A 27,744-nucleotide genomic window follows, 5' to 3' on the forward strand; every position below is an offset into this window, starting at 1 on the left:
CTTTGATAATAATACCACCAATCATATTACTTCTTTATGTAGTCTTTTCATTTCTCTTGAGCTTGCTCCTAAGGGTAGCATTGTGACATGTGCCAATAACTCCTCTTATCCCATTAAAGGAGTCGGAAAAATTGTGTTGTGAGACTACTATTAATGGTAGTACTTTTACACTTACAAATGCTTTGTATGTACTAGAGATCAAGAAGACTTTGTTATCAATTTTTGCACTTGTCAAGGTGACTTGATTATGAAGTTTTGATGGATTGATATATAGTTTAATGATCTCTCTTGTGGTGATACAATTATTGCATCTAGTTTACTATGTCATGGGCTGTATAAGCTCTATGACTATGAAAAATGTGTGAAAGACATTGCATGTGTAGTTGCAAATTTGTAGGTAGTTTTAGTTTAGTACACACATCTTGTTCATTTGAATTTTACTAGTTTGCTATGTTTGTAGAAAATTGATATAGTCTTCATTGGATACTCTTAAGGTATCTAGAAAGCACATTTGTGAAGGCTTTATAGTGGGACAAAAGCAGTGTGTTTCATTCCCAAAAGATGGTTTAGTGAGAGCTACTTACAAACTATAGCTTGTACACAATGATGTCTATGGTCTAATTCAAACAACATCTTTTGGTAACTACCTATACTTCACTACTTTCATTGATGACTACTCTAGGCATGCATGTGTATGGTTTGAAAGCTAAGTCCAAAGTATTTTTGTTCTTCAAGTAGTTTGTTGCATGGTTGAAAATTTATCAAGATCTAAAGTGGGTACTCTCCATTCAGATTGAGGAAGGAGGGGAGTATATATCTAAGAAATTTAATACATATTCGGTTGAATATAGAATAGAATATGAATATACATTGCTATATATACCACAGTAAAATGGTACAGCTAAGAGGTAAAATAGATGACTCATGGAGATGGCATGATGCATGATTAAGAGTCAAGTTTTGCCAAATAGTTTTTGGCTTGAGATTGTTTTATGTACAATATATATATACTTAATAGGTGTTCCATTAAGGCTTCACAGTCCATCACTCCATATGAGATTTGGCATAGCAAAAAGCCATGTGTGTCTTACTTGTGTATTTTTGTTTACTTGTCTTATGCTTTAGTACCAATGCAACAATGAAAGAAGTTGGATGACAAGGATGTAAATACCCAATGAAAGAAGTTGGATGACAAGGATGTAAATGCACACAATGCAAGAAGTTGGATAACAATGCTATATAATTTTTGTTGGGTATAGTATTAAAAGAAAATGTTATAAATTATAATATCTAGAAAGTACGCATATCATGGTTAGTCATGATGTTGTCTTTGTGGAACATGCTATTCAACCTTTACTTTCATGTATGAAAGAGACATGTACACTAATAGTATATCTATTGTAGGTTTCTCATGATACTAGATATTAGCCTATTTTTAATGTAGATATGAATGATGCACTACAGATTGATCAATCTAGAACTATGCCAAAATGGCCAATGTAAACATTTTGTGATAGTAAGTTAGATACACCATTGTCTAGCTATACTCATTTGGCTCTCATAGTGACTCCTTTATGTATCAAATTATTATGTCTTGGTTGTTTCTGGTTTGTGTGACGAGGGGATGAGCCTGTGTCTTTTGAAGAGGCACCAAATTTAGAAAATTGGATGGCTCCCATGCAATTTGAGTATGATGCTATAAAAAACGATACTTAATACATATTAATTTTCCTCATGGCATGAAGGCCATTGGAACCAAGTGGGTTTATAAGTTAAAGCGTAAGCCAGAGAGTAGTGTCAATCACTATAAAGCTAGACTTCTGGCAAAGGGTTATGCTCAGTAGAAGTGTATTGATTTTCATGAGACTTTTGCTTCCACTTGCCATTTGACAAATATTTGTAGTATTTATGCAGTACCATCTCATGATGGTTGGAATTACGTTAGTTGGACATTAAAATTGCATTTTTGAATGGTGATTTACATGAGGGAGTGCATGCTTTCAGTCTCATGATTTTGTGCAAAAAGGGCAAGAAAAAAAATTGTACAATTTGAAAAAGGCATTGAATGGTCTTAAGCAAGCACCTTAGGCTTTGTATGAGAAGATAAGTGCACACTTAATTACACTTGACTTTTAGAATAGTCAGTCACTATATCTCTCCATGTGTTTAGAATTTGAATATACTATCGAAAGAAAAGTTGTAGCTTAGAAATTTTATAAGAGATGTTTTTAGCTAAATTCATAAGTTTTTGAAGATAATCTTATCTCCAAATAGAGCACATTAGTGAGATTCTATAATTTTTGAAAAAATATGCTTTGTGGTCATTTTTAAAGGTACTAATTTAGCCCCTTCTTATCTTGGAAAATACTCATAAATACAATAGGTTTTATCTTTAAGAATTGGGATGTCCACATGTTTTATTTGATCCATATATTTTCAATTTGTGATGGTTATCGAGATATTTTAACCTTAAGTTATCTTTAGACTTAGATTTTACTATAGCAAGTAATGTATCTGGTTTTAACAATATCAACGCTCCACATTTATGGACTTATTCTTAGAATTAACCAAGTTTTGACAATACATAATTTATAGAAAATTTTAACCATTTGCAACTCTTTAGTTATGACTTTTAAGTAGTTCTAAACTATAATAATATATATTCAAAGTAGCCTTCTCTTCTATGTAGCACTAGAGCATATTTTCAAGGGGATGATGGCCTTAGGTGGTTTTTCCTTGGGTAAAAAGATGATGTAGACGTTTATCCTTTTTGGGCAGGAGACTTACCCTTGTATATGTTGGTGGTGTCATCATTGGATGATTCCATAATATACACATCAAGTGGTACTAGCATTACTATGTTTAAGAATGTTTGGCCACACTTCTTATAGTTAAGTTATTATAGAATATCATTTGGCTATTCATTTTTGTGGCCAATAGATATTTATTAATATTTATAGTGTTAATAACTATTCGTTTTTGTTGACAATAGATGTTTATTAATATTTTTAGTATTAATTAATGTGTTTTACATCATTTGATTTTCACACTAACTTTATTATGGTTCGAAAGGTGAGAAGGATCAAAGCTTGCTTGCAAGTGAGCTATGGCGAAGAGCAAGAGCAAGAAGAGAGAGAGACACAAATGGGAACTCCAACAGTCACAATGTGTGACTGGACCTTCCTTTATTCAAATTGTCACTAAAAGAATAAAGAATAAAGTGACGGTGATGGGCGCCCGCCACCTGCAGTGTGCAAAGGTGGGTACTATCCGTGTAGTAATACACGGGCGGCTAAGTGATGGCTCACCTCAATGTTGCGGATGACTTTTTGCACTTGCGGATCCCACAGGCGGTAACCCATCTTGCCTGCATTCCCATAGCCAAGGAAAATGCAGTTGACACTTGTAGGATCCAACTTAGTGTCAAGATTGTGGGAGAGAAGGAAGGGGTCTCACTTGTAGCTTTCCTGCTTGCACAATGGGGGAATACACACAAAGGTGGAGGTTGAAAACAGTTTCCCTCTTCTTAGTTGTGTAAGCCAAAAAGAACTCAAGTACATAGAAATAGAAGAACCCTATATATGGGTCTCAAACCAAACTCAACTAACTAAGGTGGCATACTAACTGAGCCATGAACTAGAGTAGATAAGGATAGCTGTCATCTAGCTATTATTCATGGGCGGTGTACCAACCACCAACTGACAAGTCGGTGACATAAATGCACAATGGTCACCCTGGCATATCACGAGTGGAGCTCGATATCTCAACACTCCCCCTCAAGCTCAATCCCAATTCCTGCACACCAAGCAGGTCTCTGAACTTGCGCAGCTTCTCTGTGCCCAATGCCTTCATAAATATGTCAGCTACCTGATCCTTTGTGCTGACATAAACTAGATCAATAAGACCTAGTAAAACCCTCTCCCGCACATAGTGATAATGCACCTCAATGTGCTTTGTTCTAGCATGATAGACTGGGTTATTTGCCAAGTGTATACTACTCATGTTGTCACAATAAATGACAACTGGTCCATCTGTAGACTGATGCATATCATAAAGTAGCTTATGCAACCAAGCTACCTCACATGCAGCCATTGCTGCACCCCTGTACTCAGCCTCTATGCTCGACAAGGCAACTGTAGGCTGTTTCTTGCTGCTCTAAGTGACTGCAGCACTTCCAAAAGAGAACACATATCCACTGGTAGATCGTCTATCAGAAATACTACTAGCCCAATCAGCATCAGTGTATCCATACAACTGTATATGAACCCCAGTCTCATAAAGTAGTCCATACTGCAATGTGGACTTCACATACCTGAGTATGCGTCTAGCCGCATCCAAATGCGGTTTCCTTGGAGCCTGCATAAACTGACTTACCAATCCAATAGCATAGCTCAAATCTGGCCTGGTAATAGTCATATAAATCAAACTTCCTACTATGCGTCTGTACATAGTAGGGCCTTCCAGAAGCTCATCTGCATCTGCGCGCTCAGCTTCACATTCGGCTCCAAAGGAACTGAAATAGGCTTACAGCCTGTCATCCCATATTTGGACAGCATGTCCAATCCATACTGCCTCTGCAAGAGCCGTATCCCACTTGGTGATCTAATCACCTCAATGCCCAAGAAATAACGCAGCTCTCCCAAATCCTTCATCTCAAACTTCTGCTTCAATAGCATTTTCACATGAAGGATATCTTCATCACTGTCACCTGTCATAATCAAATCATCAACATAAATTACAAGTAGCATAATACCTTTCTCTATTTTTCTCACATAAAGTGAGAAATCTGCCTTGGAAATCTGAAAGCCAATAGTGACAAGATATTGTTCTATCTTGTCAGACCATGCTCTAGGTGCTTGCTTCAAGCCATACAAGACTTTCTTCAACCTACAAGCAAACTCAGGATGAACAGCATACACATAACCTGATGGCTGCTCCATATAGACCTCTTCTTGCAAATCACCATACAAGAAGGCATTCTTTACATCCATCTGATGTAAAGACCATCCCTTTGATGCAGCCATAGTAATGACTGCTCTTACAGTTGCCATCCTTGCAATCGGACTGAATGTTTCTTCATAATCAATGCCATATGTTTGTGCATACCCCTTGACTACTCATCTTGCCTTTTATCTATTCACAGAACCATCTGCATTGAGTTTCACCTTATAAACCCACTCACAACCAATTGCATTCTTATCTTTAGGCAAAGGTACCAATTCCCATGTAGCATTTGCTTCCAAGGCCTCCATTTCTTCATCCATGGCTTTCTCCCATTTTTTTTCCCATGTCTTGCTTAAAAGAAGTGGGTTCTGGTTCCTGTATCCCTTTGACCATATATGCATAGTGAATGGCTGTAAATCCATCATATTTCAACCTATCCACAGGATACCTAGCTCTGGTAGACCTGCGCAAAGTAGGTTCACTCCCAGGTGCTCTCAAAACATCCATGGTCTTCCTTACTCCAGGTGTAACAATAGAAGGAATACCCAACTCATCATCAATGCTCTGTTCTGAGCCACTGGATTCACCATCCATATAAGAGTAACCTGCATTCACACCAAACATGGGCTGATCTACCTTCTCTTTTCCTTTTCGTGATACCTGAATACCACTATCTGCATTGCTTTGAGAAGATTCTCCTGATCTCAATCTGCCTGTCCATGGCGAAGAATGTGAACCACTGCTAGAGGACGCTCCAGGTCCACTAATATTTTGTGACTGCTGCTGTGAATTCTGTGCAGCATTACCATTTTGTGCATCTACATCATCAATCACATTTACTGGTTTATACCAGCTACTCATCTCATAAAGACAACATCTCTGCTCACTGTAAACTTACGAGTAGAAGGGTTATAGCATCTATACCATTTCTGCTGCAAAGAGTAACCAATAAAGATGCACTTCTCAGCTTTTGGATCCAACTTGGATCTCAACTCATCTGGCACATGAACATAGGCAATGCAACAAAAAATTTTCAAATGAGAAATATCTGGTTTCCTACCAGTATACCTCTCCTCTGGAGTCATCCCATGTATTGTTGCAGTGGGAGTCCTGTTCATTATGTAGACTGCTGTAGCAACTGCCTCAGCCCAATAAAAATCTGGCAGGACTTTTTCATTGAGCATGGCATGAGATACCTCTCCAATATGCCTGTTTTTCCTTTCTGCAATTCCATTTTGTTGTGGGGTATGACTACATGAATATTGCTGCTTTATGCCATGCTCCTGCAGAAACCTTGCAAACTCATTTGAGAGGTACTCTCCCCCTCCATCTGACCTTAGGCATTTTATTTGCAGGCCTGTTTCTTTTTCAACCATAGCTTTAAGAGTTTTGAAATGCCCAAAACCTTCACTTTTCTTTTTCATAAAATACACCCAAACTTTTCTGCTATAGTCATCAATAAAAGTGACAAAATAATGATAGCCTCCAAGAGATGCAGCTTTAGTAGTCCACATATCAGAGTGGATTAATTCCAATGGCTTCTTACTCTCTTGAACATGTCTAGGAAATGGTTTTCTTGCCTGTTTTCCAAACTGACATGCTTCACATACCTTATGCATTTCTGCAACCTTGAATTTTGGCAATCCTGCAACAATATTTTGGGCCTGCATTGATTTAAGTCGCTGTACATTAACATGACCAATGCGTTTATGCCAGATATCAATATCTGCAACTACACCGGTCCCATGTGCAAACATTGTTGCACTCAATTCAGGCATGTCTGCATCCAATGTAAACATTCTGCCCTTCTTCTTTCCTTTTGCTATCAAGCGACCTTTATTTTTCATATCCTCAACAAAGCATCCATGGGAATTAAATCTGACCTGCAAGCCCTGCTCAACCATTTGACCAACAGAAACCAGGTTCTGGTGATATTCGGAACATGAAATACATCTGACAGGTATTTCTTTTTCCCATCCTGCATAAACAAAGGAATATTTCCAATCTGCACAATAGGATGTGCAGTATCATCACCAATCTCCACAAATCCTAGTTTTTCCATTTTCCTTGCATCCTGCATCCATTCTGCATGACTTGTCATGTGGTTTGATGCACCTGAGTCAACATACCACACATCGTTACTTTCTTCTGCACTTGTCACAGAATTGGTCATGTGCTGCACCATAAACAAATGCTTAGTTCTGTCATCACCCTGTCTACTAGAAGATGCATAATTCCCTTGTTGCAGTTTTCCATTCATGATGTCATTCTGCTTTTTATAGCAGTCTTTAGCCATATGACCCATTTTACCACAGTAGTAGCATTCAACATTGCTGTTAGCATTTTTCCCTCTTTGCCATGCACCACAACCTCTTTGGCTCCCCCTACCTCTAGAGTTACCACGTCCTCCTCCATAGGACTGGTTTTCTTGAGTTTGCTGCATATTCTGATTTTTGCCACGGCCTCCAAATCGGCCTCCTCTACCTTTGCCTCTACCTCTTCCAGCATTTGAGTAGAAGACAGCTTCTTTTGAAGTTCCTCCTGAAGAAGATGCACCACCATTTCTCTGCTCCTCAGAAATTAGAAGAGCAATCAACTCCTCAAAATCAGGAAATCTTTCACGAACTGAAATGGATGTCCGAAACTGTGCATGATCCTTTCCTAGACCATTCAAGGTCACAGAAACTAAATCATCATCTTCCACTGGCGACCCAATGGAAGCAAGTGCATCTGCAATCTTCTTCACCTTCATGTGGTAGTCATTGATGCTCATACTTTCTCTTTGCACATTGTGCAACTCTTGCTTGAGCTACATTTTCCTGGCTTGCATATTTGTGCTATATATTTTTGACAAAGTATCCCATGCCTCCTTTGACGTACTTGCATCCTGAATATGCACAATCATAGAGTCTGAAATGCTGATGGACAGTCAATACATAACTTTCCTGGCTCTCTCATGCCATGCTTTAAATGCCTGCATTTACTGTTGATTGGGAACATAAGGAAGAACTGGTTCTTCTTCATTTCTTGCAACAAATTCCCAATATCCTTTTCCCATAAGGAAATTCGTCATTCTAAACTTCCATGCTTGGAAGTTGTTCTTGTCAAGCTTTTCAGTGACAATCTATGAAAGAGAATCAGACGCCATTACAGAACACTGCAAAAAATTCCATCATTGCAAAGAACACAGCTTCAGCCTCACAAGAGCAAATCCGCAAAACTGACGAAAGTGATATTTGACCACACAGTCACTTCCTAGTGACGATTTTGCATCAACAGGCAACAAGGATGATTCTGTAACTCCCAATGTCTCTGCGCATAGGCATACGATGCAATTTCTATAGTAACTTTTCACTGACCTGTAGAACAGTGGTCGCACAGCATAAAACTGGGCCTTTTCCTGACTGCGTGCAGAAAACTTCTGCCTCCAAAACAGGCCCCAAAATGGCCTCAAATCAAAAAAACAGAGAAACCGAGGGCTAAAGCCCTCACCCGAAGCATATACTTCCCTCTTGCTACACCGCGAAGGGCGTCTCAATCTAAGACAATGCACTCTTGCACTTTCCGGTTGTGCTACCTGCAGAGACTTGCTCCCAAAACACAAAAATGAAAGCAACACTGGTCCTCTTACCAGAACACCGCGAACTTGGCTTGCTTTCTTGAGCTGCTTACCACGAACAAGGCTATGATACCATGTCAAGATTGTGGGAGAGAAGGAAGGAGTCTCACTTGTAGCTTTCCTGCTTGCACAATGGGGGAATACACACAAAGGTGGAGGTTGAAAACAGTTTTTCTCTTCTTAGTTGTGTAAGCCAAAAAGAACTCAAGTACATAGAAATAGAAGAACCCTATATATGGGTCTCAAACCAAACTCAACGAACTAAGGTGGTATACTGAGCCACGAACTAGAGTAGATAAGGATAGCTATCATTTAGCTATTATTCATGGGCGGTGTACCAACCGCATCTGCAAACTGACAAGTTGGTGACATAAATGCACAACGGTCACCCTGGCATATCACGAGTGGAGCTCGATATCTCAACACTTAGTACGCTTGTCTTTGGGCACATGGCAGAATGCCTCATATCCAAAGACACATAGATGCGCATAAGACGGAGGTTTCCCAGTCCATACCTCCTCTACAACCTGGAAATCCAAACCACTAGAAGGTGATCTATTTATGACATGCATAGTTGTACTGACTGCCTCAGCCCAAAAGCTCTGTGTGGTAAGCCTGCATGCCTAAGCATACTATGTACACGCTCCTGGATGGTTCTATTCATCCGCTCAGCCAAACCATTCTGGGGTGGGGTATAGGGGGCGGTCAATTGACCCCGCTCGTCATATAGTTGCTCAAAAGCACATGACACATATTCTCCCCCATTGTCAGTCCTAAGGCATTTTAGCCTATTCCTAGTTTGGTTCTCAACAAATGCAAGCCACCTCTGAAATACATCCAAGACATCTGACTTAAGCTTAATGGGGTAAGCCCAGACTTTACGCAAAAAATCGTCAATGAACGTCACAAAATACTTTGCACCACCCATAGACTGACAGGGCATGGGCCCATAGACATCCTAATGTACTAGTGCCAGGGGATCACTCATGCGTGTCCTACCAGACTTCTTATGCGTATTCCTAATCTGTTTTCCATAAAGACAATGTTCACATGAATCAAAACATGCGTAGTCAAGGGGTGGTAAGTATTGCAAACCAGAAAGCATTTTCATTCCCTTCAAGGACATATGGCCCAAATTGGCATGCCAAAGAGATACATGTGGGATGGAACCCACTGATAAAACATGGTCAACAGAGGACCCATCAACTACAAGAGGATAGAGGCTGCAAGCTTTGGCACCTCTAGCAAGCACAAGTCTACCACAGGTGATTTTCCAGGCATAATCCCCAAATGAAACATGAAACCCAGCATCATCAAGCTGCCCCCTGCTACATACATAAGACTATGTGTAAGCACATGTACATGACATACATCATGTAACAGAAAAGTACTACCAATAGAGAACTATAGCCATACATCCCCAATGCCAACAATAGCAAGTGACATGTCATCACCCAAGCAAACTGAACCAAAGACAATACAATAGGAGTGGAACCACTCATGGCATGGTGTAACATGAAATGAAGCACCAAAATCCAAAAGCCAAGATTGCACATACATATTAGTCAACAATGTAGCATCACAAGAACTAGCTGCAAGTATGTACTCGCCATCAGAGTCATCAGTTTGTATGACATTGATTTCCTTGATTTTCACATTGGATTTTGTAGGCATAATGCTACGATCAGAGGACTTTTCCTGTGCTTTGTCTTTCCCCTTCTCTTTGCGCTTCTCATTGCACAACTCATGACATTGTGGGCATATATGACCCTTCTTGCCACAATGATGACATGTCACATTAGCATTTCTCCCATGAGACTTGTTGTGTGACTTAGCACACGCCTTAGACCTAGACTTTTGCAAGTCTCTGTTACCACGGCCATTCCCATGGTCATTCTTGCCATTACAATCTCTGCCTCTAACAGTCATTGTCAAAGCCACTTTCTACAATAAATTTATCCCACAATGGCAGAAATATATTACCATCTTGATGCAGGCTCTATGTAGCGGATTATTTCCTCTCCTTGTTGAAGCAACATAGATGTGCATCTTGCTAGCAACTTTTTTGGGAGCGAACTAAATAGGAGAAATAGAGAGAATGACCATCCATGGGAGATTTGGTTTTTATTTAATAGTTTCCAAATACTATCAAGTGGGAGATTGTGAAGAAGCTTCAGGAGTCATGGTTAGTTGAAGTTCACAAGAGCTAGAAGGAAAAGAGTTGAAATCTGTTTGTGGATGCTCAACAATAAGATATGTGGGATGCTTGGTGCATTAACAACCTTCTATTTGTCCAATTAGCAACCCATTGGAAACTAGTAGAGAGAGTATTCTTCACAACATACACTGTTAAAACCATCAGAATGCTGGCATTACTATGATGATGGCACCACAACGATCCTCAGAAGAATGAGTTTTGATTCCTTCAGAATTGAATATCTTCCCCTCTATAGTGGAATGAAAGTTGAATTTAGAGACATTGAAAAGAAAAAAGTAGAAGAAATATTGGTAAGAGAGTCCCCCAGAGATTGAGGCCCTTCTGATTCTATTCTGTTGAGTACAAACTGGGTGGAGTTAACTCCCTGATGAATGACATGATCAAGAGGCAAGCACACTAGGACGAATCTAGAGGTACGTGAGAAGAGAGAAGGCAAAAATCCAAGCCAAGAACAAGCTAGCAACAGAAGCCTCCTTTGACACCCTAGCAGCACTCTTTACAAATATCCCCATGGTGACTCAAGGTCTCCTTCCTAGTCAAATCCATCTTGGAAATATTGATGACAGGCCAATGAATGTAGTCCCATTTCCCATCTTTAAGGGAGAGTACAATGAAGACCCTGATCTTCATGTAGCTGAGTTCATGGTAGCATGTGTAGCTAACAATGTCAGAATCCTTGAGCATTGGTTGGCCATATTCCCCACTACTTTCAAAGGCGCGGCATTTCATTGGTATGAGAGACAAGCAACATGAACTATTCGCACATGGGACGACTTGAAGTTGGCCTTCCTCACTAAATTTAGGTGTGAAGGTTTTGAAGAGTAGATGTGAGAGGAGTTTATGAATCTAAGTCAGTCCTCTAGTGAATGGGTGAAAGCGTATGTCTCTAGAATGGAGTCCATACTAAAGAGATGGACTAACCATCACTTAGATGAAGGCATCCAGAAGGGAGTTCTTCTTAGAGGCCTACAACTTGAAGTTTGTACTTTTGTAGAATTGAGAAGATCAGATAACCTGCAAGCTACAGTGGAAGGTGCAAGACTATATGATGAAGTCGAAGCAAGGTTGTCGATGACCTCAGAAAGAGGATTCTTACATCCTCCTATGCCAGGAATAGTATACCCACCAAATGCAGTCTCAAGGACAATTCCCTACCCTTACCCTTAGATACAAAAAGTGTTGCAGTACAATGCACTAAATCCACAGTGGCCGCAATAGTACCTCAAATGATGGTTCAACTGCAATAATAGTGGCCTCAAACAATTCCCCTAATGGCGACTCAACAACAATAGTGGAATCCTACCAACTAGAACCAACAACCCCCAGTCTCAATAGGAGCTTTGAATCAAAATCAGAATAGAGGACCCTCTAGATCAACCCTGCCAATCTATGCAGTGATTATAGAGGCTTTCCAAAACTCTAGTATAAGTACTCCAAGAGGTAAAAATTTGAAGGACTACGTGTCCAATTCAGTTGTTACAAGCATCAAGAAGGAGTTGATGGATGTGATTACAGAAGAATTGTAAACACTGAAGGTGAATACCACCAACATATCAAGTCCTGCAAGAGGTGGAAGAGATGTGATGCAATCTAATATATGGTGTGGAAAGTGTCATCAAGCGGGACATTTAGCCACTAAATGTACCCAAAAACCAACCACCCTTGGAGCTTTCTGTTCGTACTATTTAAGGAAGAATTATACAAACGATATTTGCTCTCTGAAGGAGATGTATGAAAGAAGGAAGAAAGATGAAGAATAAAGATTCAACTTATTGAAATCCAAGATGACCATCCATAATATTAGATGACCAAAGCCTAGAGAGTTTGGTCCTAATTTTAGCCCAATGAGGTTTCCCTCTCAAAGTTATAGAGAGGATGATAGTCTGCTAGCAGTGGCTAGAGATCAGAAGTTGAGTGTTACAGATGCAGAGAAAAGGAACATATCTCACCGAATTGTCCAAATCCTAGAAGGTCTATGGACTACAAACCCTTTGCAGTCGATGCAAAAGAGAAGGCCACACTGCAAAAGAATGTCTAAGTCCAGCTCCTGTAAAAGCTATCCTTGATACCCAACAAAAGACCCAAGAACCTTCCTCTAACTTGGTGGAATTGGAAGTTGCCACAATAATGTGTGCTAAGAAAAGAGAACCCATAGTTTCAAAAGAGAACGGTCCCTCTGCCAAAATGGTAAAGTTTAACATTCCTAAGGAGAAATAGAACAATGTAGAGCAGAACAATGTATTACAGAGCATTGCAGTGTCACAGAGCACCACGGAGACAGTTGCAAAGACATTATCACAGGTCCAAGAGATAGAGAATTCCGAAGTACCTCTCCTAGTAGAAGAAGTGCAAATGTTGCCACTTTGAGAAGAAAAAGAGAAGATAAAAGTGGGTATTGCCTCATTCCCTAGGCGAATGGAGAAGCCCATGGATCCTATTAAAGAATATGACCTGGTCAAAGACCATGACACCCTCAAACTAAACCTAACATTCTAACAATTGCTAATGTTGTCTCCCAGTTGCCGAAAGAAATTCAAAAGCACACTGAGCAGAAGAAGAGGCCTAAAGATTGCTCCCTCAATAGCAACTATGTCTAACAAAGCCCCAGATCCTGTGAAAGAAGTGGATGTGGCTAACACCTTCTTGGACACCTTGGTACCTCAGAGATCGGTGTGTGGATTGAAGGATGCTTTATTGCAGATGCATTGATTAATGGAGGTTCATCAGTAAATATAATGACAGATGTGACAATGAAGGATCTAGGCTTGCAAGGTATGCAGCCTATGCAGTAGCTTATCAGACTGGCAGACCAAATTAGAATTAAGCCTTTGGTCATTCTCCCATATGTGAAGATAACCCTCGTAAGAAGAGACTATTGGTTGACCTATCTGGTGGTGAAATCAAATTCCTACGGGACCTCATACCCTCTGTTGTTGCTGGGAAGACCATGGCTTTTTGAAGCAAGGGCAGAGATGGATTGGTTCAAAGGAACCCTAACCCTAGGTAGAGGACCCAAAAAAGTGGTATTAAAGTTTTATGGATTGCAAATGGGACCTTTGTTGCTGGGAAGACCATGGCTTTTTCAAGCAAGGGCACGGACGGATTGGTTCAAAGGAACCCTAACCCTAGGCAAGGACGCAACAAAGTGGTGTTAAAGTTGTATATATCACAAAAAGGTAATGTATCCACTTCTATTGAAGTATTAATAGACTCTTCTAATGAAATAACATATGACACATCAAGAGATGAGGAAGCTATCAAACATATCTTTTCCAAGAAAACAGAGGCACAGTCCCTGATAGTGGGCACTGTAAGCCAACTCCTGAAAGAAGTAAAGTCTTTGTAAATGGGTGAATACCTCTTGCTGCTTGAATTGGAAATGACTTCTAAAATCACATTTGATAGCGAGATAGAGGCATGGATGTATTGTTCCCCCTATTACATGGCTATAGCAGATACAGAGACAGACACAAAAGCAGAGGAAGAGGATACAACAAAGGATATATTCTTCTCTTACAGAGTCTGAGACAGAGTCCAAAGAGGACAAAGATGACATTGTAGAAAAAGACTATGGAAGTGAACTAGAAGAATCTATCCTACTTGCAAAAGGCACAAATGAGGAAGAAGTTCAAGAGGCTACAGAACTAGAAGACCCCATGTTGTTGGAAAGAATAACTATGGTACCCTTGGACTAGTGAATGGTTCTTCTCATCTGCAAAAACTTTATAAGAAATGGATGTACTTTATTTTTAGCATGATGTAATTGCATTTTACTACAATGTACATGCAAGTAGTCACCTCCATTTGACAATATTTTGCATTGAGTTAGTGGACAACTCATTACTTGGTCATTATCCCTTGTTTTTAGCTTGATTTGATAGTGGTTTTGGGCTGATTTGCAAGTTATCACATAATATTTTTTTCCCCTTTTATGCACTTGCTTAACTTTACTATGGCTAATGGTTCTAATGATAGTACTATCTTTAATATTGAAAAGTTAGATAGCACAAACTGCAACTATTGGAAGGCTCCAATCTGACAAGTTTTAGTGTAGAAAATGTAGACTAAGTCTTTGAAATATGAGGATGTTAAGCCCCATTATATTGATGCAATTGATTGGGTTGAAGTGGATGAGCTATGTAAATCCACAATCATTTTATCCCTCTCTAAGTAAGTTTTCTATAATGTTGTCTCTGATGGGTAGTTTGCATGACACTTATGGGATATGATTCACAATATCTATAACAAGCAAAGCCCCACTTCTTAGATGTATTAGCTGAAAGCAACTCATGGATCTTTGCATGAAGGAGGGAACTTCCATGTTAGCCCACTTAAATGAATTTCATTCTATTCAACCATTTGTTTTCATAAGGAATTGAATTCAAGGGTAACCTTCCTTCCTTATTCCTCTTGCTTACACTGCCTGAATCGTGGCATAAATATCATACTATTATGTGTGTAAATATGCCTACTGAAGGGCTAAAGTTATAGAATATAGAGGGTGCACTCTTGAATGAAGAGGTTGCACCTCTTATGCTTTGACAATTAGAGGCAATAATGGTAGGAGTGGTAATGAAACCGCAATGGGAGGGACTCTTAACAATTGTTCTCAGTCATGTGGATAGTCTTGTAGTAAGTCCTATGACCGTAAGTTCTCATTGACTTGTTATTACCGTGGAAAAGTAGGACATACTCAGCCACATTGCCATAAATGCACAAGGACAAGTGCAAGGAAAAGGGCAAGGATAAAGTGTCGGACAAAAATGGTGATCACAACATTGTCCCTAGAAATCTAGCATTAAGATTGAAGAGATTAATATCATGCAAACTCGTTTTCATGATGATTTCATACTTACATCTCCTTCTTTTGATACTTCGTAGCAAACTACTACATCGTCAGGATATAGTCAGTGTTGGTTGATAGATTTAGGGGCTTTCTTTCATGTGACCCCCTCATAGAGAGTGGTTTCACTCCTATCGCAGTATGAATGGATTTGTTTGTTTGGGCAATGACCTAACATTAGAGATAGTTGGTATTAGTGATGTCTAGTGACAACACCTAAAAACATGCCATTTATTGTAACAATTTTTTGGCAAAACTGTATACAATTGATACCTTATTACTAAATTTTTACATGAATTTAATGCAGATGCGGTGTTCGTTGTTGTTGTCTTTGGAGGCTGCGTCCTTGCAGTCTAGCTAGGAGATGTTGGTACGAGAAAGTTCTTGTATGAGAGGAAGGTGGAGTTTTAGATAAAAATTTGATAGGTCTATTTAGTGAATCTCAGCTATGACTGTTTAAAATTTTCCTGTAGGGATTAGTATTACTTAGAGGAGATAGGACCTTGTTATAAATTAGGAGTTTTCGGGGGAATTTTAAACAAACCACAAGGTCTTGACAAGTTGATAGGATATCTTAGTATTAATCTCAGGGATGGGGGATTTCATTAGTTATGCTACCTCCTAATGATGAAATTCTTTATGAAAAATACATAGCATTATGATTGTGATTATTGTCTATAGTAATACTGCAATGATGATTAAAGGGTGATCATTAGATCATTGGTGATTATTATGGAGATTTCCTTGGGGAGGTGTTGAATATCAGATTCAAGAGAATGACTCTTGGCAAGGACAAAGTAATTCAAAAGGGACTGCTTTGCTACTAGGCAATTCCCTATAGAGGCCAACATGGGTGTTATAAAGGCAATTTATAAATTACCCATGTGCATCAAAGTAACCATTAGCAGCCTTTGACCATGTTGAATATGTCCTATAAGCTTGTTGTCAAGGCTTTGGCACTCAAAATTAAGGTATTATTAGCTTAAGTCATCCACTCCCAGCATTATGGCTTCAATTTTTTTTAATCAGAAGATAGAAAATGCCATCCCTAGCTTCGCAACAGTTATTGATTAAGAACTGATTGGTGGACAGGACTACCTTCTAGTGAATGGATTTTGAAAGGCATATAATCACGTTCTTTAGGATTTAGTATGCATTTACCTTGAAGCAATGGTCTTTGGAAGGAAGTTCTTTAGAATAATTATGACACTCCTTTCAAGTGTAGAAGTTAAGAATATCCATTAAAGGGGCGGTCTCCAAATCCTTTGAGCTAAAAAGGTCTATGAGACAAGGTTGTCCCATAGCCTTGCTTCTCTATGCCATAGGAATTAGCCATTGCCAAGAAGATTAGACTAGAGGGACCTTGCAAAATCTAAGGATGCATGATGTTAGGGCAAGTAATAATTCAATTCTTTGTGGAGGATAACTCCAACATCATCACGGCCCAATGAATTCAACTCAACACATTGTTTGAGGCTTTTCAAGACTTCTATGACCTATCGGGTTCAATAATAAGCAAGACCAAATTTGAGGTGTTGTAGCCAATGACACTCTTGAATGGCTTCCACTATTAGGCTTGTAGATAATTAAGAAATGGGGGATTTACTTTGGATTGCCCCTTGTTAGGTATGGGGATCACTATCACCTAATCCTTCAATTTACCAAAACGGCTTTACTAGTAAGGGGGTAGTTACAATTTGGAGGTCTCTCCCTCTCTCATGCATCCGTCGAATGGTCGCCAAGAAAAAAAAAAGGGGAAAATTCGTGGCTCCACGGATCTCAAAGAAAAATTCCTGCAAGCCTTCTCCCTTACTCGCCAAGATCGCTGGGTCGCTGACATGATTTTGGGTTATGGTGGGCTTGGCTGCGCCTCCTTTTCTGCAACGGATCCTTCTCTCCCACTCTGGGCCCGCCGCCATAGCCACGCTCGTTTCAGTCAGAGGAGAAGCGGCGGATACGGAGAGAGAGAGAGAGAGGGGAAACATTCAACGTCTTCTGGTTGCCCGCTCGGAAGGAGGAGCAGGGCGGCCCTGTCTTTGCCTGACGTTTCTCTTCTGTGTGTGTTTTCGCGACTGCCTGAGAAGCTTGCGTGAAGGGTGAGGAGGCGCATCCTTCAAAGATGCCATGGCACGAACCTCAGAGAAAGACAGAGAGAATGATGTCATCTTGCTAATTATCACCATGCTTTCGAGCATCATCTTTTTCTTCGTGATCAATGTCGCCACCCTTGAGCCTTAATCATCTTATTATCATCCATTAATCTCCCCATTTCTCCTCTTCAATTCGCCATCCCTTCCTCACTCCTTCATCTCACGAAATATGTGGTGACAACATTTGAGATATTGCATGGATAACGGCAGCCATTTTCTATCAATATGTGATTAAAAGAAGGATAATTAACCACTCTTCTTTAAAAAAAAAAGGGTGAATAAGAGGTAAACACCATCGCCATGTCTTTCTTCATAATGGCCAAATTGGAGCCTCAATGTACTTGGGCAAACTGAGATCATAGGCTGGTAGAAGATTTTGTTCTCGTCAAATCGCTTGGCCTCGCGCAGGATTTGGTGGACAGATCATGGAGATATTGAATTAGTCTCCACCTCCTTCATAAGTCGTCGCTTCCTCAACCAAAAGCCAATCAACTCTTGATTAAGAGTTTAATCTTTAATTTAAGAGAAAAAGGTCATTCCCATTGCCATGGAGCAACAGTCATGCGAGGATCGGTGAGAGAGTAAAAAGATCGACGAGCTGATGGTTAGAATGACTGGCCGGACGATGGACTTGCATTGACTAGATTGCAAGAGGACAGGTCTTCAAAGACGCGACAACGACCCGCGGGATTTACAAGTACATGCCTACACTGTTTATCTAAAATGAATGATATATTATAAGTAAATGTTTAGTTTAGTATTTTTAGAAAATGCTTTGAAACTTGTTTTTCTATGTTGAATGGTTGTTTGCATTTATGTGGACCTATTTTCACTTATTAAAAATAGGAAATAGTCGAAAAAGCTAAAATAAATGACATAAAATGACAAAAATACATTTTCATAAAATGACTGATTGAAAATTTATAAGTTCTGATATTTGCCTCATAAAGTTTATGACTCTAAATTCACTGAATTTTTCTTAGAATTTTTAAAGATGAACTTTTGTAAGCTTTAAAACAAAAAGAAACAACAGTTTAATTATATTCTACTGAAAGAACATTTACACATAAACCTAGTGTTTTTATTTTGAGAAAACAAAATGATACGTGATGTACTACTCAATAACACAGGGATGGAAAAACAAATGAGAGATACAATAGTATTTTCCTGATGTTTACTGATGATAAGAAAATTATAACCTTAAACTAAATTACAATTTTTTTTAAAAAAAAACTTAATAAGATGATTGAATGGATGGCATGGGGGAAAAAGCCTCAGCATCTATATTAAATTTTTACATGTTATTCATCTTACAACCAATTTCTTAAATACATAGAGTGGAGGGCTACTAGGACTCATTGATAAATTAAAGGGTGATATGGGAATTTAAAATAAATTATGAATGTGGATACGTGAGAGTATGAAAGAACTTGTTTTATTTTGGTTGATGTTTAATAATAGAAAAGAAGGAAAGGACGTTATGTTCGCAAAATGAATTAAGTATTTAAATACTAATAAGCAACGATGAAATCGCGGTACGAAGTGGGGAGACGTCGATCAAGGGATAAAAGCTATGGGTTTTAGAACGTTGGATTGTTTTGATTTGAATGTTTGTTGTTAATTAAATGAATAAAATGAAATAATTTTAATCAGTTGAAGAAGATAAATATACAAAGGAATTTAAATGGAGATATTTTAATAGATCCAAGGGATCTGTTACATGAAACAAACTTCTTAAAGTCAAACATCAAAACTTCCTGGATAAACCGCCACTAGTTGGCAGGAGAAATTTATGAGAAGCCGCTCCTGAAAGATGGAGGGAAACCGTAGTTATCTTAGGTTTAGCAAATCTAGTGTCTAATATAATTTACTGAAGTGTAGAATATTTGTAGTTGGACTACTACAAACAAAACGCCATACAACTAATGGAAGACTAAACCAAATTAGCATTGTTAGTAGTAATAATCACCTGTTTAGTGCAGCAACTCTTAGGAGTTGGCTTGTTGACCTGGGTAAAAGTGGCTTGGTCTTTGGCCAGTCATTTTTTGGTGCGTCTGCCGGGAGCCAAGTGCGCTCTAGCGGGTGATCAATTTTCCTAGGGTATTCAAATCCTAGGTGTTATTTATGAGTGAATACGCAGTCTCTTTTCTAAGGGACTATTTTCCTAATTTGCCCCAAGAGTGCCAAAGAAAAGTGCTAGATTGGGCGAGGGATACAGAGTTAGTAGAGGGAGGCACATATTTTGGGCCACAATTAACTGTGGACGTTGAACAATTATCCTCTTGGAGCTGGGGTTATAACGACTGTGCACAAACCATAGTTCTACTAGCGACACACTTTGGGTTAATAGACGCGGTAGAGATAAATACAATCAGTGTATCGTACCACTTTGATTGGTATCACCGCACAGCTTATCGGACGTTTAGAAGAGTAGTGTGGGATGATGTGTTGCCTTGGATACGTGTATCCAGAGGTTTAAAAATTGCTTTCGACACGAAAGACGTTAGAGAGGTTGCTGAAATTCTAGGCTTAATCCCCGAGCAAGAAGAAAAGTTACCTTTTGGGGAAATAGACCCAGAGTTGCCGACTATTTTGAACCTTCTAAGCGCGCATACAAGCGACAACCTAATTTTATAGCTTCAAATAAAACAAGAGTAATTTTGGAGTATGACAGTAAGAGCTAGTTTAGTAATCGTGGATGAATTCAGAAGAGAGACGGAAGCAGCAAAACGAAGCTAGGGATCAGCAAGTTAGAGAACGAGCAGTGCGACAAGAGGCTTGGCTATTAGAAAGGCTAGAGAGGGTCAACGCATTGCTGAACTTGGGAGTAGACGCTGTGTCTAACTCAACGGTAGAACCTCTTCAGCCTAGCTTATCAACTGATAGAACACCATCAAAGGAAAGTGAAGCAGTTTCATATCAATGGGATCAAGTTGTCTCCAGTACTAGCAGTGTCACTGGGGAAAGAGGTAGGCAAAATAGTGAGAATAGGGAGAGTGAAGCTAATGCTACGGTCGAGAGTATTGAATTGCTCTTTGACTGGGATTTAGAGTCAAATTTCGGATTGCGTCAATTATTTAAGAAACCTCAGGAACCTACGTGGTTTGATACTATCAACGATTTAGGGTTAGGGCTATTGTTTAGAGAAACAATGGCTCGCAACCCAGTCAGATTAGCTGATTTCACGCAATTCGGGGGACTATGGGACGAAGATCCCGATGCCCATTTGCAAAGATTTGAGGTGACTTGCGTTGCCAATGAGATAATAGATAACGACCATAAGCTTCATATCTTCCCTGCAACATTAAAAGATGAAGCAACGAAATGGTATGGGAATTTAGATACTCAACATAAAGGGACCTATGCTGCCTTATCAAGAGCTTTTCTAGAAAAATTTAGACGACAAGGTTTTCAAGATAGATTGGCTCTTCAACTGGATTATTTGTCCCAAGGAGCAACCGAAAGTGTTGAACATTACATTGAGCGCATGGAGACAATCATTCGTAAGATGAATCCTGCTCCTGACGATCCCACGCAAAAACGTAAGTTTATTGATGGACTTAATCCTGAAGTTCATCAGTATGTTAGTTTACAACGACCAACTACGTTGGCAGATGCTAAAACACATGCTAGATGGTGGGAAGAAGTGCAGCTTAGTCAACAACGACGGAGAGATCTATTCAAAGAACCTCGGACAGAATATCCAAGCACTTTAGGCGGGGTACCTAAGAATGTGTCTTATGTGACCGTTCCTTTAAATCCCTCGGTAACCGCAAGTTCAAACATGTCGAGTGTGCCTCTAAATCCGTACACTTCAATTCCAGCCTATATGATGTAGACATGAATGCCTTCTATGCCGCAATCTCAATCTCCTCTGGATGAAGCAAAAGTAGCAGATATTATTGCGAAATCTCTAGGAAAATTAAAGGAGGAAATTATGACTGCAGTACAAGTGCCTTTGAAGGAAATTTATTCGATAATGACACAAGGATCTAGTGTACAACAATCGTCGGGAAATTTGACTTCAAACCCACCTCGATCTAATATCTGGTGTGGTAAGTGTCATGGTTACGGCCATGTGGCTATAGAGTGTCCGACGCCTTCAAGGTTAACGCCTGATCATCCACCGTTTTGCATTTTCTGCCACAAGACCGGTCATTTAGATACAAATTGCTGGCATAAATTAGGTCAAGAGCAACAACAAGCTCGTTCAATGCAAACGAATTACAATTACATGGATCGTAATAATATGACTTATGAGATTGGACCACCCAATCAACCTTTTAGGCCACGAGGATTGCCCACCTAGGGTAGACCCCTAGTGCCTCGAAACAATTACGACAGTGATGGCAATCGAGGGAGAAATTCTCCTTTTAGAAGAAATAATGGAAATTTTCGTAATCCAATGGGACAAGGTGGTCAACAAGGACCTAGGGGACCAGTAATTTGTTATCGATGCCAACAAGAAGGTCACATAGCCACATATTATCCAAATGCGTGTAAAAATCAAGACTATACTCCTCTTTGCAGGAGGTGCAGTGGTGAAGGACACTATGAAGAGAATTTCCCTAAGCGAGAGGATAATAAAATTTCTGACAAAGGGAAACAAACCTCTAACGAACCTTCAACGTCTGCTGCAAATTTAGTTGAAGTAGAAACAATAAGGAAAGATACTGGAGTCAAGTCAAAATTCATACCTCGCAAGGTGACCTTTAGAGCTGACCCGATGATTGGTGTCATTACGAGGGCACAAAAGCAACAACAGAAGGAGCAAGGTTTAGAGGAAGAGAGTCCACAATTAAACGGAGCAGTGAAGGATAAGTCTAAGGACATAGATCCTAATATAGAACTACCTGAATCGGATTCTCCGCAGCATTCCTCTGACCATCCGTTATTACCTGTGCCCTTAGCAAATCCTAAGATTCAAGTGGGAGTAGCTCCTTTTCCCGAAAGATTGGTTCCTCCTAAGGAAGGGAGTAAAGATTATGCAAAATCCGTAAATAAGACCTATGATCTATGGGCTGCATTAGAAGAAATATCATTGACTATTAACCTTCGGCAATTGCTAGAAATAGCGCCTGTTTGTCGGAAACAACTTTATCATAAATTAGTTCGGTGTCGAAGGAAGAGGATTGAGATAAATGCTTCTAAAGTCAGTGAAAATTCTTCCAAAGGAAAAACAACTAAGGATGTAAAAATAGTAGATTTATTTGTGGACCCAGGAGCTCCAGTTATCGATACTACTATTAATGGCCACTTGCTACATGAAGTGCAGTTAGATGGTGGCTCAGCAGTTAATTTGATGACAGAACAGGCAATGCAAGAATTAGGGTTGAAGGATCTAGAACCTACTCATATTGTTTTACGGGTGGCTGATCAAAGAAAAGTAACTCCTTTGGGGTTACTGCGAAATGTGAAATCTGTAGTAGCTGGATTAGAATTTTATGTGAACTATTTGATCGTTCGTTCGCAAACGAATATTTCATCATATTCTGTGCTGCTGGGAAGACCTTGGTTATACCAAGCAAGATGCATTCAAGACTGGTATAAAGGTTCAATTGTGATTGGTCCTCGAAATGATAGGGTTACAATACAAGTTATTTCAAAAGGATTTTTGAAAGAGTCAGGAGATGAGGCAGTTAGTGAAATGGATGAGAAATCCAACAGTGAGTTTTATGATTCGAACATGGAGAGGACTGATCATGAAGGGCCTTATGCCTGGTTATTTAAAGCACCACACGCAGCAACAGCAGAAAAAGTAGAGGTCAATATAGTACATCAGCCTCACAAGGTAGAACAGATGGGTATTGGTGAATATGCTATAGCGTTTTCATCTGACAATGATTCGGACAGTGATATTACTCAGTGGTTATCTACATCTGAAGATACAACCCTAGACTGCTTAATGCTTTCAGCAGAGGAAGCAGAATATCTTGATGATTCGCTTGAAACATGTTTTCAATTAACTACGGATCAAGAAGGAAATAATCAAAAAGAGGTATTTTCTGCATATAGCAGGTTGGAAGCGGTTTCTGTGGATGAATTAGAGGAGAAAGAAATGCCTAAGTTAATGATATTTGATGTGGCTGACATTTCAATAACCTCTTCAGAAAGTATGGGAGAAGATGATGTTACTGATAATAATAATAGTATGCTTGAGAGTAGGATCTTAGAAGCTCTTCCTTATGGGGAAAATGCTTTACCCTTTGGATTTGGACAACTGCCAGATAGAGCTAAAAGGATTTATTACTACTAGCTAGAAAGGAAGGAAAGAGAAAGGAGAAGTAGGCATGGGTGCAAACCCTTACAAAGACCACTATCTCGTGAGGATGAGGATGATTCAGCTTCGGCTTTTAATAGGTTTTCACAGACTTCTCGTGAACATCATGGTAATTACGCTAGGATTATTAGAGAATTGAACGAGGCATTGGAAGTAGAGCGTGAGGCAGCGTTGACTGCTGTAAATGAAGCAATGAAGAAGATTACTGAGTTGCAAAAGGAAAAGGCAGAGTTTCAATTTAGAGAAAGGCGATATCTAGATGAAATCTCGCTTTTAGAATTTTATTTAGAAGAAGAGAAATCTAAATTCAGTAGGGGTGAGTTACAGATGGAACAAGCGTTATCTATGGATACGAATTATTGGGAAGAACATGAAAAAGCTAATAGGTTTTTGGAAAAAAATAAATCTAAGAGTACTTTTGAGCCAGAGACTCAAGAGAAAAACCTTACAAATGTTCCCTGGTTGTGTCATTCTTTTAAGCGTTCCAACGGAATTGCGCAGAAGATTTATCGCTGTTCTAGGGGACCAATAATTGGTTATCAACGAATCCAATCTGAACCTACTAAGGTTAAATTGCACAATATGCAAGCGGTGGTGTTGCCTCATCCAAAAGAAAGAGTAATGGATTTTACTATTTATGGGGATGGGCAAGAGCCACAACTTAGATGGTTTGAACCTACAGCACCTAGGAATTTTGTGGAACTGAAACAAGTTATACATTATTTGGGCTGTCGAATTCAGGGCGAGGAGGATGAGAATCTACATTCATTAATTCTCAAGCTTAAAGATAATCAATGGTTTTGGAGTTTAGATGATCAGGAATGTCTAGGAAAGAATAACGAAATTTTACGTCGATATCGCCGTAGGTTACATGCTCAATATCCATGTAATTCAGAGCAGATACCTAGCATAATTGACTCTGAAAGAACCTCATTTACCATGAAATCTCGTAAAGATGTAAATGTCAATAACGACTGTTTAGATAAATATGGGAAGGGATATACTGAAAAATCCTTTCCTGAGTTAGTAAATGTCTATGGAGTAGAAGTTGATAGTGCTACGCAAGATAACCTGGCTATTATTCCTTATAGGGTTTTACCCTTAGTAAATTCTGTGAATGTGGGAGAAGAAGTACCGGAATCAAGTACTAAGAATAGCCTGCTTGAAAATGTATCGATGCAGATATCCGAGGATGTGCCCACAATTAAGCCACGAAGAATAGACTCTCTATTTATTGAAGAGCCTGAAGTTGAAGTAGTTAAGCTTAAAATGGCAGAAGGAAAATATTTAAATTTAGGAGACCAATTGGAATCGCCACATCGTGAAAGATTCGAAGAAGTCTTACGAGTGCATGTTGACGCTTTTGCTTGGTCATATAAGGACCTTAAGGGTATCAAAGCTGAATTATGTCAGCATTTTATCGATCTAGAACTAGGCACAAAACCTGTATGTCACGTCAACGACGAACAAACCCTGTGTATGCAGAGTTAGTGAAAGTTGAAATTACTAAGCTTTTAGATGCTGGATTTATTTATCCTGTTGCATACAGTGAATGGGTATCTCCTATTGTGGTAGTACCCAAGAAGAATAGTAAGATATTTGTGTTGATTATAGAAAGTTGAATAGCAAAACACGTAAAGATCATTTTCCTTTGCCATTTACTGATCAGGTACTTGATAAGGTTGCTGGTCATGAGCTGTATTCTTTCATGGATGGATTTAGCGGTTACAACCAAGTACTAATTCATCCTGAAGATCAATCCAAAACTACATTTACTACTGAATGGGGTACATTTGCTTATAGAGTAACGCCTTTTGGTTTGTGCAATGCACCCGCAACATTTCAGAGAGTTATGATTGCAGCTTATCAAGATTTTCTACGTCAATGGATGGAAGTTTTCTTAGATGACTTTTGTGTCTATGGAACAGCAAAAGAAATGCCTGATCAATTGGCGCAAGTATTTGAACGTAGTGATGAAGTAAGTATATCGTTAAATCCTGATAAATGTGTTTTTGGAGTACCAAAAGGAACCTTATTGGGGCATATCGTTTCTAAAGAAGGTATTGCTATGGACCCAGCTAAAATTGCCAAGATTTCTTCACTTCCTCCACCAACAACTCTTAAACAACTTCGAGGTTTTTTAGGACATCTAAATTATTATCGGAGATTTATTTCCGATTTTGCAAAGGTGGCATCCCCTTTGACAAATCTACTACGAAAGGATACTCCTTTTACTTGGGATGATGTCTGCCAGAAAGCATTTGAATTTCTTAAACAAAAGTTAATTGAAGGACCAGTATTAGCACCCCCAGATTGGACAAAAGAATTCCATATTCATGCTGATGCATCTATGTATGCTGTAGGGGCTGTTTTGTGCCAAGCAGATGATAATAAGGTGGATCATCCAATTTATTATGCGAGTCGAAATTTAAGTGATGCAGAAAGGAATTATACCACCACTGAGAAAGAATGCCTATCAATGGTATTTGCGGTGGAGAAATTTCGTCATTATTTATTAGGGAATAAATTTACTATATATGTTGATCATGAGGCGTTAAAGTATTTGCTTAATAAAGCAGAACTTTCAGGACGTGTGATTCGTTGGATGTTGTTATTCCAAGAGTTTGATTTTCAAATAGTTACTCGTCCTGGTAGAGCTCATGTTCTAGCAGATCATCTATCACGATTATTAACATCAGACAAGGAGGAAGGTGTGGAAGATGATTTGCCGGATGCATCACTTTTTACTGTGGAGACATAAGTTCCATGGTATGCTGATATTGCGAATTTTCTTAGTACTGCTCGATATCCACTTGGTGCTGATAAGCGCAGGAAACGTCAGATATTAATGCAAGCACGCTCCTATGGATTATTAGGGGGTTACCTTTATAAATTTTTTCCACGCGAGGGTATCTATCGACGTTGTGTAAGGGAAGATGAAGTACCGGTGATTCTTAAGGCATTGCATGATGAGCCGTGTGGTGGCCATTTTGCCGGTGAATTGACTGCAAGAAAAGTTCTATTAGCTGGTTATTGGTGGCCTACCCTATTTAAAGATGCTTATTATTATTGTCGAAAATGTGATGTATGTCAAGGGACTGGTCGTCCTTCTAAGAGTTTTGCTACGCCTTTGACACCTATATTAGCATTAGCACCTTTTGAGAAGTGGGGAATTGATTTTGTAGGCCCAATTGATTCGCCTACTAGATATCGATCGAATCGTTATATCTTAGTCTATACTGACTATATTACAAAGTGGGTGGAAGTGAAAGCGCTTAAAACGGATAAAGCCATTGATGTGGCTAAGTTTATGTATGAGAATATTGTTACACGTTTTGGTTGCCCACTGGAATTAGTAAGTAACCGAGGTTCCCATTTCTTGAATGGTCTTATCAGCGAGCTAATGGAAATCTATAAAATTAAACATCGCAAATCAACGCCTTATTATCCCAGAGCTAACGGTCAGGTTGAAGTAACCAATCGCATTATCTGTGGGATTTTAACTAAAACGGTTGCTTCCCACAGGCGAGATTGGGATGAACGTTTATATGAAGCGTTATGGGCCTATAGAACCACTTATAAGGTGACAGTGCAAAATACACCCTTCAATTTAGTTTATGGCACTAATGTTATATTCCCTATTGAGCAAGAGTTGCCCACTTTACGAGTAGCTCTATCATTATGACTAGG

The sequence above is a fragment of the Lygodium microphyllum genome, chromosome 17, assembly GCF_053477565.2.
Source record: "Lygodium microphyllum isolate KBCC chromosome 17, Lygodium_microphyllum_v1.1.10, whole genome shotgun sequence".
Taxonomy (NCBI): Eukaryota; Viridiplantae; Streptophyta; class Polypodiopsida; order Schizaeales; family Lygodiaceae; genus Lygodium; species Lygodium microphyllum.